Raw genomic sequence first — 12,554 nt, 5'->3', positions numbered from 1 at the left:
GGTCAGAGGAAGTTCCACTCTGTCCTCCTAAAGTTGCTGTCAGCTGGTCTCATAAATGCCAGCTTATCCTTGTGCCCCCCTTCACATCCATCTTTCATTCCTGTTTGTCTGTGTCCTATGCATTTCAAGCCCCAGCATCAGAAACAAAGGAAGTAGTTTACTGAGACTGTTCAGTTAGCTTCCACATTGTGTGTGGGCAAATTCTTACATTAAAACCTCTGATAAAAAAACCAAAACCCCCCAAAAAACCTCTGATTGAACTCTAATATGCTATGTAAGGAGAGGTCTAAATGTTCTCCCTCCACACTTCTAGATTATGTGACCTGTGTCTCATATTCTTTGAACTTCAAATGCTTATGTGCACCTCTTTTCTTCTTGGTCTGTGCTATAGACTGAATTCTGTATGTTGAAACAAAATTAATATGTTGAAACCTAATCCCTAATGTGACAGTATTTGGAGGTGGGCCCTTTGGAAGGTGATTAGGTCATTATGTATTATGTATTATGTGTTATGGGTGTACCATTATTTATTTAAATTATACAAGTAATAGACACACATAGTCAAGAATGTGTGCAGAAAGCTATGAAATACAAAATAAAATCGGCCTTTTCCCATGACCTCATTTCCATTCTGCTATTGCAGTCACTGCTAAAAGTTCATTATATTAGTCACACTGAGTTTAATATTACAACTTCACGTTCTGTGCTATCCCTCTATTTTTTGATTTGTCAACATTAAACAGTAACTATTCACTTCCTTAAATAAAGGATGAAAATTCACTGTATTTAGATCATCTTCCATTCCTCTGCCACAAAGTAGACATTTTTACTGATGTATTTTTAGTTTCATGTAGTAATTTTAACTTTAAACTCTATTTTTAAGCTTTTATTTTTTTCTATCAACTCTTAATAATATCTACTGATTCCCTTCTATGAAAGACAAGGAAATTAATTCACCTACTGACCTTTTCCTAGATCTTCTTTTTTCCCATTCCATGTCTCAATTTCTGTCAGCTATATCATGATCTTTGCATGTTCAATTCCATCTCTAGTAGTTAGGTATACACTCCTTTATTTCTAGTTTTTTTTTTTTTTCCTCAAGGCTTAAAACCAATAAATAGCATTCGTTTTACCCACACTTAAATACATCTATTTACTGTCCAACCAAATAAAATATTTGGACCATAAAAAGAGCAATAAAATCCTATGTAACTGAAACTTCCAAAAGATAAGGGATAATGGCTTTTCTTTTTTTCCTTTTCTGTGTCCTTCATTTCTGGGTCACTTTTAAATATCTTTTTCTTGTATCTTATGTAATACTTCCTTGAATCACCAGGGACACATCTGCAACTGAACAGAGTTGAGTATACTACTTCCTGTAGCAGGGGCAATACATACCAATGGAAACCATAGCATATCTCAGTAAGAGACTGTTAGAATTAACTGACTATAGTGTAGGATTTGGATTTGTGTTAGATGATTTGGGAGACAATTTAAGGAAGCAGGGTTTGCTCTAGATTGCATACTCTCAGGAAGTTAGAGTAGTTCTATGATTGGATGTTCTAGTAAAAATCTTTTCTGTAAGGAGAGAAGATTAGATGGAGGTTAAAGCCCAAATTGATAAAGAAGGAACAGTCACTCTTATGAGCCACGATATATGGTTTGTACATTGTTCATGTTTGTTTGTGTTCAGACATGACTATGTAGTGGTCTTAACCTGTCTTGTTTGATCATTGTCACAGATTTGCCATGTCTGATATTGATGTTCAAGGAGAAACCAAGGCCTAGCAATGATTGCCAGGCCAGCTCATAGCAACACCAAGACTTACCTGACAGTTCCAGGCCACCTGGATGTCAGGGGTTGCTAGCTGTCTTCCTATCTATCTATCATCTATATATTTTTTCATCCTATCCATATATTATATGTATACATATGTATATATATAGTTTGTATATATATAAAATCTTACATATACATATATATGTATATGTGGATGAATGTAAATATATAATCTTACACATATACATATACACACATATATACATATGCAGGTACACACACACACACACACACAAAAAGATATTAATGATTCCTAACTGGGAGGTATTATGCTCCCCCACTCTCCCACTTACTAGGGATGCTGCTAAGTATTCTATAATGCACATGATAAATCTTCACAACATAGAATTATCTGGCCCAAAATGTTAATATTGCTGAGGTTGTGAGGTTGAGAAATTCTGGTATATAGATATATGTATACATATACATAAATATACATATACATAAAATAACACATATACATACATGTATTCTTACATACATACATACATGCATGTATATGAATATGCATGTGTGCAGTATAATAGATGAAAAATTTTCTGAGTTCCTATGCATCCCCCAATATTTCCACATTTATTTTCTTCTTACACTTGATTAATAATATGGCTAGGTATAGAACTGTAGGCTTAGGATTTGAAAATATTACTCCACTATGTTCTATTATTCAATATTGCTGATGAAAAGTCTGAAGTAAATGTGGTTTTTAATTTTTGATATATTTTTTTACTCTTTTTCTTGAATTTTTTAAGATTTATTTATCTAGGTGTGGGTTCTTTTTAATTTTTACATTAATTCTGTGAGTCTTTTTAACATAAATATTTATACTATTCTTCATTTTAGAAGGTTTTTTTTTAGTTCTTAAATGTTTTCTCTCCTCCATTAACCATGTTTTCTCTACTTTGTTTTTCTATACTTTTTGAGTCTATCCTCCATATATTGTCTCTATCTTTTTATTCATATAGGCTCGAAAACATCTTTAATTTGGACCACTTCTTTGGTCTTCAACCATGTTTATTTTATTAATCAGAAAATTTATTGGTTTTGGTTTCAAAAATCGTAGTATAATCTTCAAAATTTTTAATTTTTAGAAATGTTCTTTTCTGTATCATGTCATCCTGGTTTTATTTTTAAAATACAGTACCACTTGCAAATCTCTGAAGTTATTAATTATATATTTTAATTAATTTTTTTCTCTAATGACTTGTTCCTAGGCAGTTTTATTTTTATTGTCACCCATAGTGTTGATTGTCCTCAACTTTCTGCGCCATCTTGATTGCCCGTTTATAATTAATTGAATGACTAGGTTAATTAACATAAACAAGGAGCCTGGAAACCCACACAGTTGCCAGGAGGATGACTTGACTCTGGAGATGGAGCAGGATAAGTTATTTCCCTCAAGGGCATGTTGGATTTTCTGGTTTTCACCACTTTATCCACTATGGCAGCCAGGGCTTGTGCAAAGCTCCAGTGTGTCTCTCTCATAGAGCCTTAAACCCTCCTCAGACAGATTACTGACTTTCTTTAATTTATGTCAGGGTTTTACCATGAAGGCGAAATCCCTTTATGTCAGTCACTCTGTTTTCCTGTGTTTAAGAAAGGAAGGCGTTACTCTCTCAGCTATTTTGTGATCAATTATTTAAGGAATTTTTCTGATGGCTCCAAGGCCCACTTTTGGGAAAACTACTTATGGGTATCTTGGGCTTCTGTCTCCAGGGCCCTTCTGGATGTTGGTGCAGGATGAACACTGCACGAGTCTATGTGAATGGAGACCCCTGGAGTTGTGCAGTACAGACCTGGAGAACTACAGCTCTGCTATTTCATCGTTCTGATTTTTCTGCCACTCTCAATCTAGTTTGTGAAATATCTCTAAACTCTTAACTTCATGGATTCCCAGTGATCTCATTTTTTTCTCTTACAAATATTATTTTAAGTATTTAATATGACTTTGGAAGGAAGGAAAAAACAAGCATTTTTAGCCCAATGACTTGAATCAGACACTGTGCATTATATTTAGTTATATTATTTCCCTGGATATTATCTCCAATTAGATTAATCCCCTAATATTATCACTCCAAAACTCATAGAAGAGGAGATATAAGCAAGTTTCTCATAATATTTATATATAAAATTTTCAATTTTATTTATGAAAAACTATTACTTCTTCGGAATAACACAGAAGTCATTGAGAAACTCCTTGGGAACTGTCTTTATTAATCTCAGATACTTGAAACACAGAAACACATTAAATAAAGGTATACGTATATAAATGAGAAATAGAGTCATGAGGATGGAAATTACTTTTTTTGAAATTACTTTTTAAAATAATGATAATATTTATGTCTAGAAGTTCCTCTACTGAAAACTTCAGGTAAGATATAAGTAAATTCTATTTAAGGGGGAAAGCATTAGATAGTCTTAAAACTTCTAGTTCAGGAAGGAAGAGAATTGAAATAAAAGGAAAGGAATAAAAGACTGATTCTGGACTATCTCTTTCTTTCCTATTCTAACCAATGGAAAAACAATCGGTTTTGTCCTTTGGCTTAATATTTGTCAACCAAAAGGGACAGGTTGGTTTCTGTGAGAAGCAAACTCTAAGATGAAGATCTGCATGCAGGATATTTATTAGGGAGTGCTCTTAGAATCAACACCTGGTAGGGAGGGAAAAGAAGCAGGAGAACATAGTTGGACCAGGATGTAGCCCAACCAAGACCTCAGCCCATCCTCCAGGGAGCTCTGGAACTCATCTGGTGTTTCAGAGATGTCTCTAATTAGGATAAAATTGCTGAGCCTTGATATACACCGATGGATCAGCCATTGGATATAGGCACATCTGTAGAGGTGTGACTTGGCTAAGGGAGCTTTCTTTTACTGAAGATAGCCCTCAAAAAGGCTAATAGTTGATGGCCATCTTCTGATATCACACCCAATAGCCAGGGAAATAATAATTCCTTTATCCCTGAAAGGCAATCCAGGCAGTACATCATGCATCAACCAAAATGCACCCTTTCTACCACTTGGATTCACTCCTTCTTACACTGGCATCTTCCTTCTCTTTGTGAAAGGGGAGCTTAAAAGAGGAAGGTTAGTGGGACAAACTAGCCCCAGCTGCTAGCCCAGGTTCCAACAGCACGACAGGAGATGTTTCTCAAAAGTCATAAATGTTGACTACAGTTGCAATGGCCTTGCTCCAGAATCCTAGAGGTCTGCATAGTATTCTCCGACTAGGGTGTGTCATACAATCCATATGGTATCATTTCCACCACTAATATTTCTAGTACCGCAGTGTCTTCTGAGCCATATGACCACAACTCAGAGTTGCCTGCACTGCAGCCAGGAATTACTACAGAGCCCTTTCCTGCTCTGGGGCCCACTCATAGCCACCAATCTTTCAGGCAATAGCTATATCTCCAGGTGTGAAATATGCTGCTTCCAGGCCTACCAGCCCTATGTTTCGTTTATCATTGGTGGAGGCACAAAATGCAATAGTATGTCCTTTGCTTTGGAGAGAATGTCCTAGCATGCTGCAACCTTAAAATTTTTATTAACCTTGTAGGCCCCTGAACCTATTTCATAGGATTTATTTCACACTCTTAAGACTTTCATCATACTAGCCACTTCTTGCTCATCGAGTCCAATTAGAATAATGTCATTTATATAATAGTAGAAGAGTATGATGTTCTGTGAAATTGTCAGACAGCCTGGATTTCTTGAAACTATGTTATGTCAAGAAGACAGAATAGCTACCATATCCTAGAGCAAAACTGTAAATATATTCTGTTGTCTGTTCTTTTCTACAAAAGAAAACATTCACCAGATCAAATCTATGGCCACTTAACAAGTTCCTGAGGTCATGCTAATCTGTTCTAGCAAATATACCACATCTGGCACAACAGCAATAACTGGTGCTATTGTTTTCTTGAGTTTTCAATAATCTACTTTATCCTCCAGTATTTGTTGTCTTTTGTTTTTGCATTTTAGTTATTTTTTTTTGCAAGGATAAGACGTATATTAAACAAAGCTATGATGATGACTATCTCTCCTGTGTCTTTTAGGTATTTAGGGGTGATGTTAATTTCTGCCATTCCCCTGCAATGGGCTATTGTTGTTTATTTATGCTAGCAAGGAGTTTAGGTGGAGTTTTAGAGATTTCTACTTGGTCTTAATAGCTCTTGCAGCACAGGCCAAAAACCTAATGTATGGGATGGCACCAAGTAGAAAATATAATCATTATATACTCGGGGACTCAAATGATCATTGGTGAGGATGCAATCCAGTGGACCCACTGTGAACTATGCCCAGGCCAGAAGTCCATTTATTATCTATCCTTATATGACCTCACTCTAACAAGAGGTCATGACATACTTCAGGTCTCACGGTATCATCTCATCTCAGACCTGTGTCCAACAGTTCTTAAAATGTTTAGATATTTCTCTTTGTTCAGTGTACAATTACCTTAGTAAATACCTGAAGGTCACTTTTGGACAGGACTTGGAAATTATAGCCATGTAGAATTGCTGTGGCTTTTCAGGACTATTTCTTCTGGTGACTTAGTCTATTTTTCAAAAGTCAATGCATTTGAGGTCCAAAACCTGGCTCTGAGATGGAAGCTGGATAAGACATTGTGAATATTTACCCTTACCCACAACTTCCCTATTTTTTATCACTGATTTTATAGATTGAGAAATATACTTTTGGCTACTTATCTGTTATTCCTCTTGGGATCCTATATTCTATTAGCCATCTCCATAACTCTCTGCAAGTTGTGTACTTTATCTCCCTGACTTGACTCCAGCCTTAATGTTCATTAGATGGCAAATTCATTTATGCCCATGCTTCTAGTTAAGTGTTGCCACCTTGTTTCTATTGTGTTGGGTCCTACCTTCACCATTGCTATTGGTGATCTCAGGTCTGAAATGGTATTTTCCACTCACCTGACTTAGAGAGGAGAGCAATAGATGAACTTCTTGGTGATGCTGTGACCAGTCTCACCAGCATATTCATTATTGTTTTGGCAAATGGTATATCCCATTGACCATCCCATGGAACAGAATAGTCCAAAGGGATTTCTGACCTTATATAATACATCCCCTCTAACATATCCATAGCTCTGAGACTTTCATCTCTTATTCTAGCATCTGCCATGGCAATTCTGACATTGCCACTTCACTTAGAATGGGCCATCTAAGGGGTGCTGCTAGTAAATGACACCCTAGCTATATGGTCACATCATTTCCCAGGGTGATACATTCACCTGTATATTTGAAGAGCACTGCCCAAATTAATTTTCTATCCTCATCCTTGGTTTAGCACCTCAGAATCCAGCCCCAAGCATAAACTTCCTCCTCATGCTGGTACATGTTGGTCAGGTTCTAGTGTTTTTTTGAGGTTTAGTTCCTTTTTATCCCTTAGTAGGCCTACTAGCCAACTAGCCTGGGTTATTATAAAATTTTTCCTGAAGACATGTTGTCTTTTAGATTAGAGGCCTCTGCGTTTTGTTTAGACAAAGAGGGATTGCTAATTCTAATAAGGTTAAGTTACTTGGGTCATTTCTGCAAGTTAAAAGGGTTCAGGGGAATCTGCATTTTCAAGATTTTTAGATGCATCACCCACATACACCCTTACGGGTATCAGAGCTTCATTCTTTCATAGTAAAGACCCTGACCTGGGCATGGCACCTCTGCCTTGGCTGGGAATTGAATCTTATTTTGGAGCTTAGTATTCTTACAGTTCAGTTCTGGGCTTGGCCCTTGCCTGTTTCTGCCTTCCTGGGTTAGGAGACTAAGGCCTTTTGACACCAAAGAGGCTATTTGGCTTTCACACTTAGATTTTAGTTGTGTATTAATCACTTTTAGCTTTAAAAAAAACAAAAAAACACAGTTTTAGCTTGTTTTTTTTTTTGTTTTTTTGTTTTGCTTTTCCCCAGAAGGTTGATAGAGCTTAGCAAGAGCAACCCAATTCCAATGTTCTTGGGGTTACGGTTTCCTCCATAATGCTCACCTGTTTCCTTTATAATTCTCTAATGTACAATACAAGCTAATGAAGTCTCTTCCACAGTATGACATTACAGTTTGCCACCAATGGACTTATTAATAATTCCATTGGCACCTTATACATAGGAGCTATCTATGTTCACCTACTACCAATGATGGGTTCCTTATTTCCATCACCAGTCAGGGACAGATGATCCAGTTTCAAAATCCCAGCCAGTATCTGGTTTCTCTGACTACTGATGATATAGAAGATTGGTTTCCATAGGAAGCTGACTCTGAGATCAAGATGAATGCACAGGAGCAGTTTTATTAAAGAGTGCACTTGAGATCAACATTTGTAGAGGGAAGAACAGGAAAGAAAGCATGACTTGGCAGCAGTAGAACTGGGGTCAAATCCCAACAAAGCTGTAAGCTAGCACCATGGGAAGTTCTGCACATGTAATGGTCCCTCAGAGGTGTATCAGCTCAGGATAAAAGGGTCTTTTTACCCCCTTGTTGATAAATGTTGGTATGCATGCTTCTCCTTAAAGGAAACGTGAAGTTTTCTTCAGTCAAGGTAATTCTAACAGGGGACTGACATATCAAGGCAGCTTCCAGCCGCAAGGGAAAATATCCTTCATTTAAAAGGGTGATCTGGATGACATAGCATCCATTACATGATATAATCCATTATAGCTGAAGGGACATCTTACAAACTGAGAATAGAAATAAAAAATTTGTGGCAAAATAATGTAAATAGTTTCTATTCTTGCCATTTTCAAAATGTTACTAGAAGAAAATAATTTAAACAAGAAAGACTCATCTGTTATTCACCCATTTCTTTAAAAATGTCACTTATTGAGAAAAAACTTAGGCACTTGTTGAGTTTCAGATGTGAATAAGATAAAGTCCTGCTTTCATGAAGATTACTTTTTTTTTTTTAAAGATTTTATTTATTTATTTGACAGCGAGAGAGGGAACACAAGCAGGGGGAGTGGGAGAGGGAGAAGCAGGCTCCCCGCAGAGCAGGGAGCCCGATGCGGGACTCGATCCCAGGACCCCGGGATCATGACCTGAGCCGAAGGCAGTCGCTTAACCAACTGAGCCACCCAGGCGCCCATGAAGATTACTTTTATAGGAAGGGACAGATACTAAGTCCATAAGCAACAAATATACAAGATAATTTCGGATAATTTAGTAATGAGCATATGTTCTATGGATAATTTGGTATACTTTATTGGACACCAGCTCTATTCATATGCTAAGTACCATATCCTCTTTTTAATTAAACAGGGAGGCTATTACACTGATGTGACTCTAATGCCATAGCAAACTGAATTCTAAGCCCTGACATGCCTCAAAGTTACTAAATCAAAATGCTAGGGACAACCAATCATAAACAACCAGCTCGGTTTTAAGTTATAGCCAGTCAAATAATTTCCTTTCTTTGCTTCTACACTTTCTCTCTATAGACATTCTCTGACTTTTGATGATTTATCTTACTTTTTTTTTTTTTTACTTTATGATGCTGTGAAATTGATACACATTTGGTAGAAACCATACTTTGAATTTTGAATTTTGATATTTTCCCAGGCTAACGATATGGGATGCAATCTTCTTGCTGCAGTTCCCAGTCAGCCACACCATCATGAGGGTGAACAACTGATATAGTCACAACCGTTTTGTACCCATTCGACTATTCTGTGTTTCACTTTCAGTACAGTATTCAATTCAATATCACCTGAGATATTCAACACTTTATTATAAAATAGGTTTTGTCTTATTTTGCCCAACTGCAGGCTAATGTATGTGTTGTGAGCACATTTATAGTGGCCTGGGCTAAGGTTTGATGTTCAGTAGGTTAAGTGTATCAAATGCATTTTTGACTTATAATATTTTCAACTTACTATGGTTTTATCAGGATGTAACCCCGTCATAAGTTGAGAAGATCTGTGTAAGTCTTTGACCTGGCTCTTGTCCACAAAGTATTCCTAACTATTTCTGGATCGATGTTGCCCAATTTGAATAGATTTTTGCTCAAATCAACTCTCACCATTTTTAATGTGCCTCAATTTATCTCTTAACTCCTCAGTGAATTTACAGTCTTACTGGGGCAATCAAAGAGGCAAATGGAAAAAACTATAAATGAGTGTGATTAAGATTGAAATAAATCAGGGCGCCTGGGTGGCTCAGTTGGTTAAGCGACTGCCTTCGGCTCAGGTCATGATCCTGGAGTCCCGGGATCGAGTCCCGCATCGGGCTCCCTGCTCGGCAGGGAGTCTGCTTCTCCCTCTGACCCTCCCGACCCTCCCCTACTCTCATGCTCTCTCTCTGTCTCTCTCTCTCAAATAAATAAATAAAATCTTAAAAAAAAAAAGATTGAAATAAATCAACCAGATAACTGTTATGTGGTATTTCTGAATGTGTAGTCACAGGTCCACCAGAGTCTGAATCAACTGCAGTTTTGGTTAAAAATGAAGATTCTAGGAACCTACCTTGGATTTATAGAATCAGAATTGCTAGGTTGGAACCTGGGATGTGCATTTTAGAAGCACTGAAAGCAATACTGATGTACTGTTATGTCTGAGAGGAACTTGTGAAAATGGCACCTGAGAAAGGGTTACAATAATTGCATGCAGGATGAGAAAAAAGATCCAAGGAGACAAGAATCTTGAGATGAACCATGAAAATGAATGAAATTTAGGTCAATGAAGAGGGGATACGTTTCAGATAGGGGAAGCTAAATCTTAGAGATGAATAAATCTTAAGGATGAATAAATGAGCAAAAGATATTTAAGAGATATTGAAGTAATGAGGTAGATACAATGACATACAAATTGGAGAACAGTAGGAAATGAAGTTGGAAAAAGTTTGCGTTAGGTTGTAGAGGGCTTTGAATGCCAGACTTGGGAATTTACACTTTATTCTGAAAGCAATGGAGAATATTTATTAATGCCAAAGGAGAGTATTGACACATGCCAAGTTTTTAGAACATTAACTTGGTTGTGGTGTACAGGATGTCTGAAATGAAGAGACACTGTAAACAGGATCTCAGTTAAGACACCATGGAGATAATCAAGGTATTATTTCAATAGCCTGGGTTAAGAAGTGAAAGTGGAAGAAGTAGATGGATGTAAGAGAGAATACTTCATTCACTTTTATTTTTTATGAAAGCTGACATTAATTATCCTGAAAAATATGGGTAAGTTTAAATAAGATGAATACCTCAATTGATAAATGGTAATTCATGTCATATGCCTGGTCTACTCAATGAATGCCAGCTCCAATACTTGTCACTCAAATGTGGCACAAATTTGTGCTGCTGTGAGAGGGTAACTGACCAGAATCAGGAGTTCTGGATTCAAATACTGGCAATGTCTTGCTTTACGGTAGGCTTTTGCTGTTTCATCTAAGGTACGTGGAGAATTATACAAGGTGGCAATAAGGTCCTTTGATGTTCTGAAATTCTAGGATTTTAAGAAATGATAGCTTAATAGATGTTCTAATAGATATCTTATACATGAATATGCATTATTTATTATAAATATAATAGCAATTTTTTCAGTCTCTTCTGATTTAGATCAGACTTGCCCTATTGAAAATCTTATACTACAAAGATAAGTGCAAGTATTTTTAAATAGAGGGAAAAATTACTTTCTTCATCTTGGGCTTACAATAAAGACAACTTGTCTTCTGTGATATAATCTCTCCACCACCATGATCGACAGTAACAGCAACAAAAGGTGAAAGGGGTAGATTGCGTGTCTTGTAATTTAGCTTTAGGCAAGTATTTCTAGTCAAGCACATTTGTCTTTACTAATGTTTGTAGGGAATCTCATGAAAAAGCACTTTAAAATAAATTGGGTTTATTTAGTAGTACTCATGATAGCTATGAAAAGAGTTTAGTGTCAACAGTGAGTTATTTTAAAATAGACTTGTTTTTTACTAAAGGATAATCTGCTTGATGCATTATTAATAGGTTAAAATTATAATTCAATTTTCTTAAAGTTTATTATTTTTATAGAACTGTTCACCCTGGGAATAATCTAAATAGCAAATTTCTCGAGTATATTAAAAAGAATTTCGGTTACCAAAGTGTATTTTATATTTGTTTTTAGGTTCACATTTACTACGTTTATATGTACCTGTATATTGAGTCTTATGTGTCCAATCTTGGATATTTCAGTTAGCTGCCTGGTTTATCAAAGAGGATGATTAGCCCTGATCTTATGCAACAGTGTATGATAATCACCCTAACCTGAATAAAAAGTTTGCATGAAGCTCTTTTTATTTACATATTATTTTCATAACATAATAGCATTTATCTTATTTCAAATCAGTTTTGAGATTCTTAGAATTAAATGTTCTTTCTTTTTGTTTCAAAATTTCTTTTGCACCTTTAAATGCCTAAATGATATAGCTTTAAGGTATAATTGATAGGAAATATGAAAAAGCATATGGGATATGTAATTTTGTTATAAGATCTGTCTTTCAAAATTACTCTAACAAGATTAATTGGCAGAGAGGGAGATGAAGAAGTGCCAGTTCTGTTATGTAGTCATATGCGGGCATAGACTGGGAGGCACAATTATAAAGAACTGCAAACAGATCACAGAGCCATTCCAGAGGGATGCAGAAGAAGCATCCAGGAATAGGAGGCAGGATTTAGGCAAGGAGTTTTTCAGTTATCATTGGGACTTCTTAAAGGTATCATAAGGACCCTATGACTGAGAGACTTAGATTTT

The sequence above is a fragment of the Mirounga angustirostris genome, unplaced genomic scaffold (assembly GCF_029215605.1).
Source record: "Mirounga angustirostris isolate CCGP_5_RB_7025 unplaced genomic scaffold, mMirAng1.0.hap1 SCAF_3, whole genome shotgun sequence".
Lineage (NCBI taxonomy): Eukaryota > Metazoa > Chordata > Mammalia > Carnivora > Phocidae > Mirounga > Mirounga angustirostris.
This window is presented reverse-complemented; position numbering follows the sequence as displayed.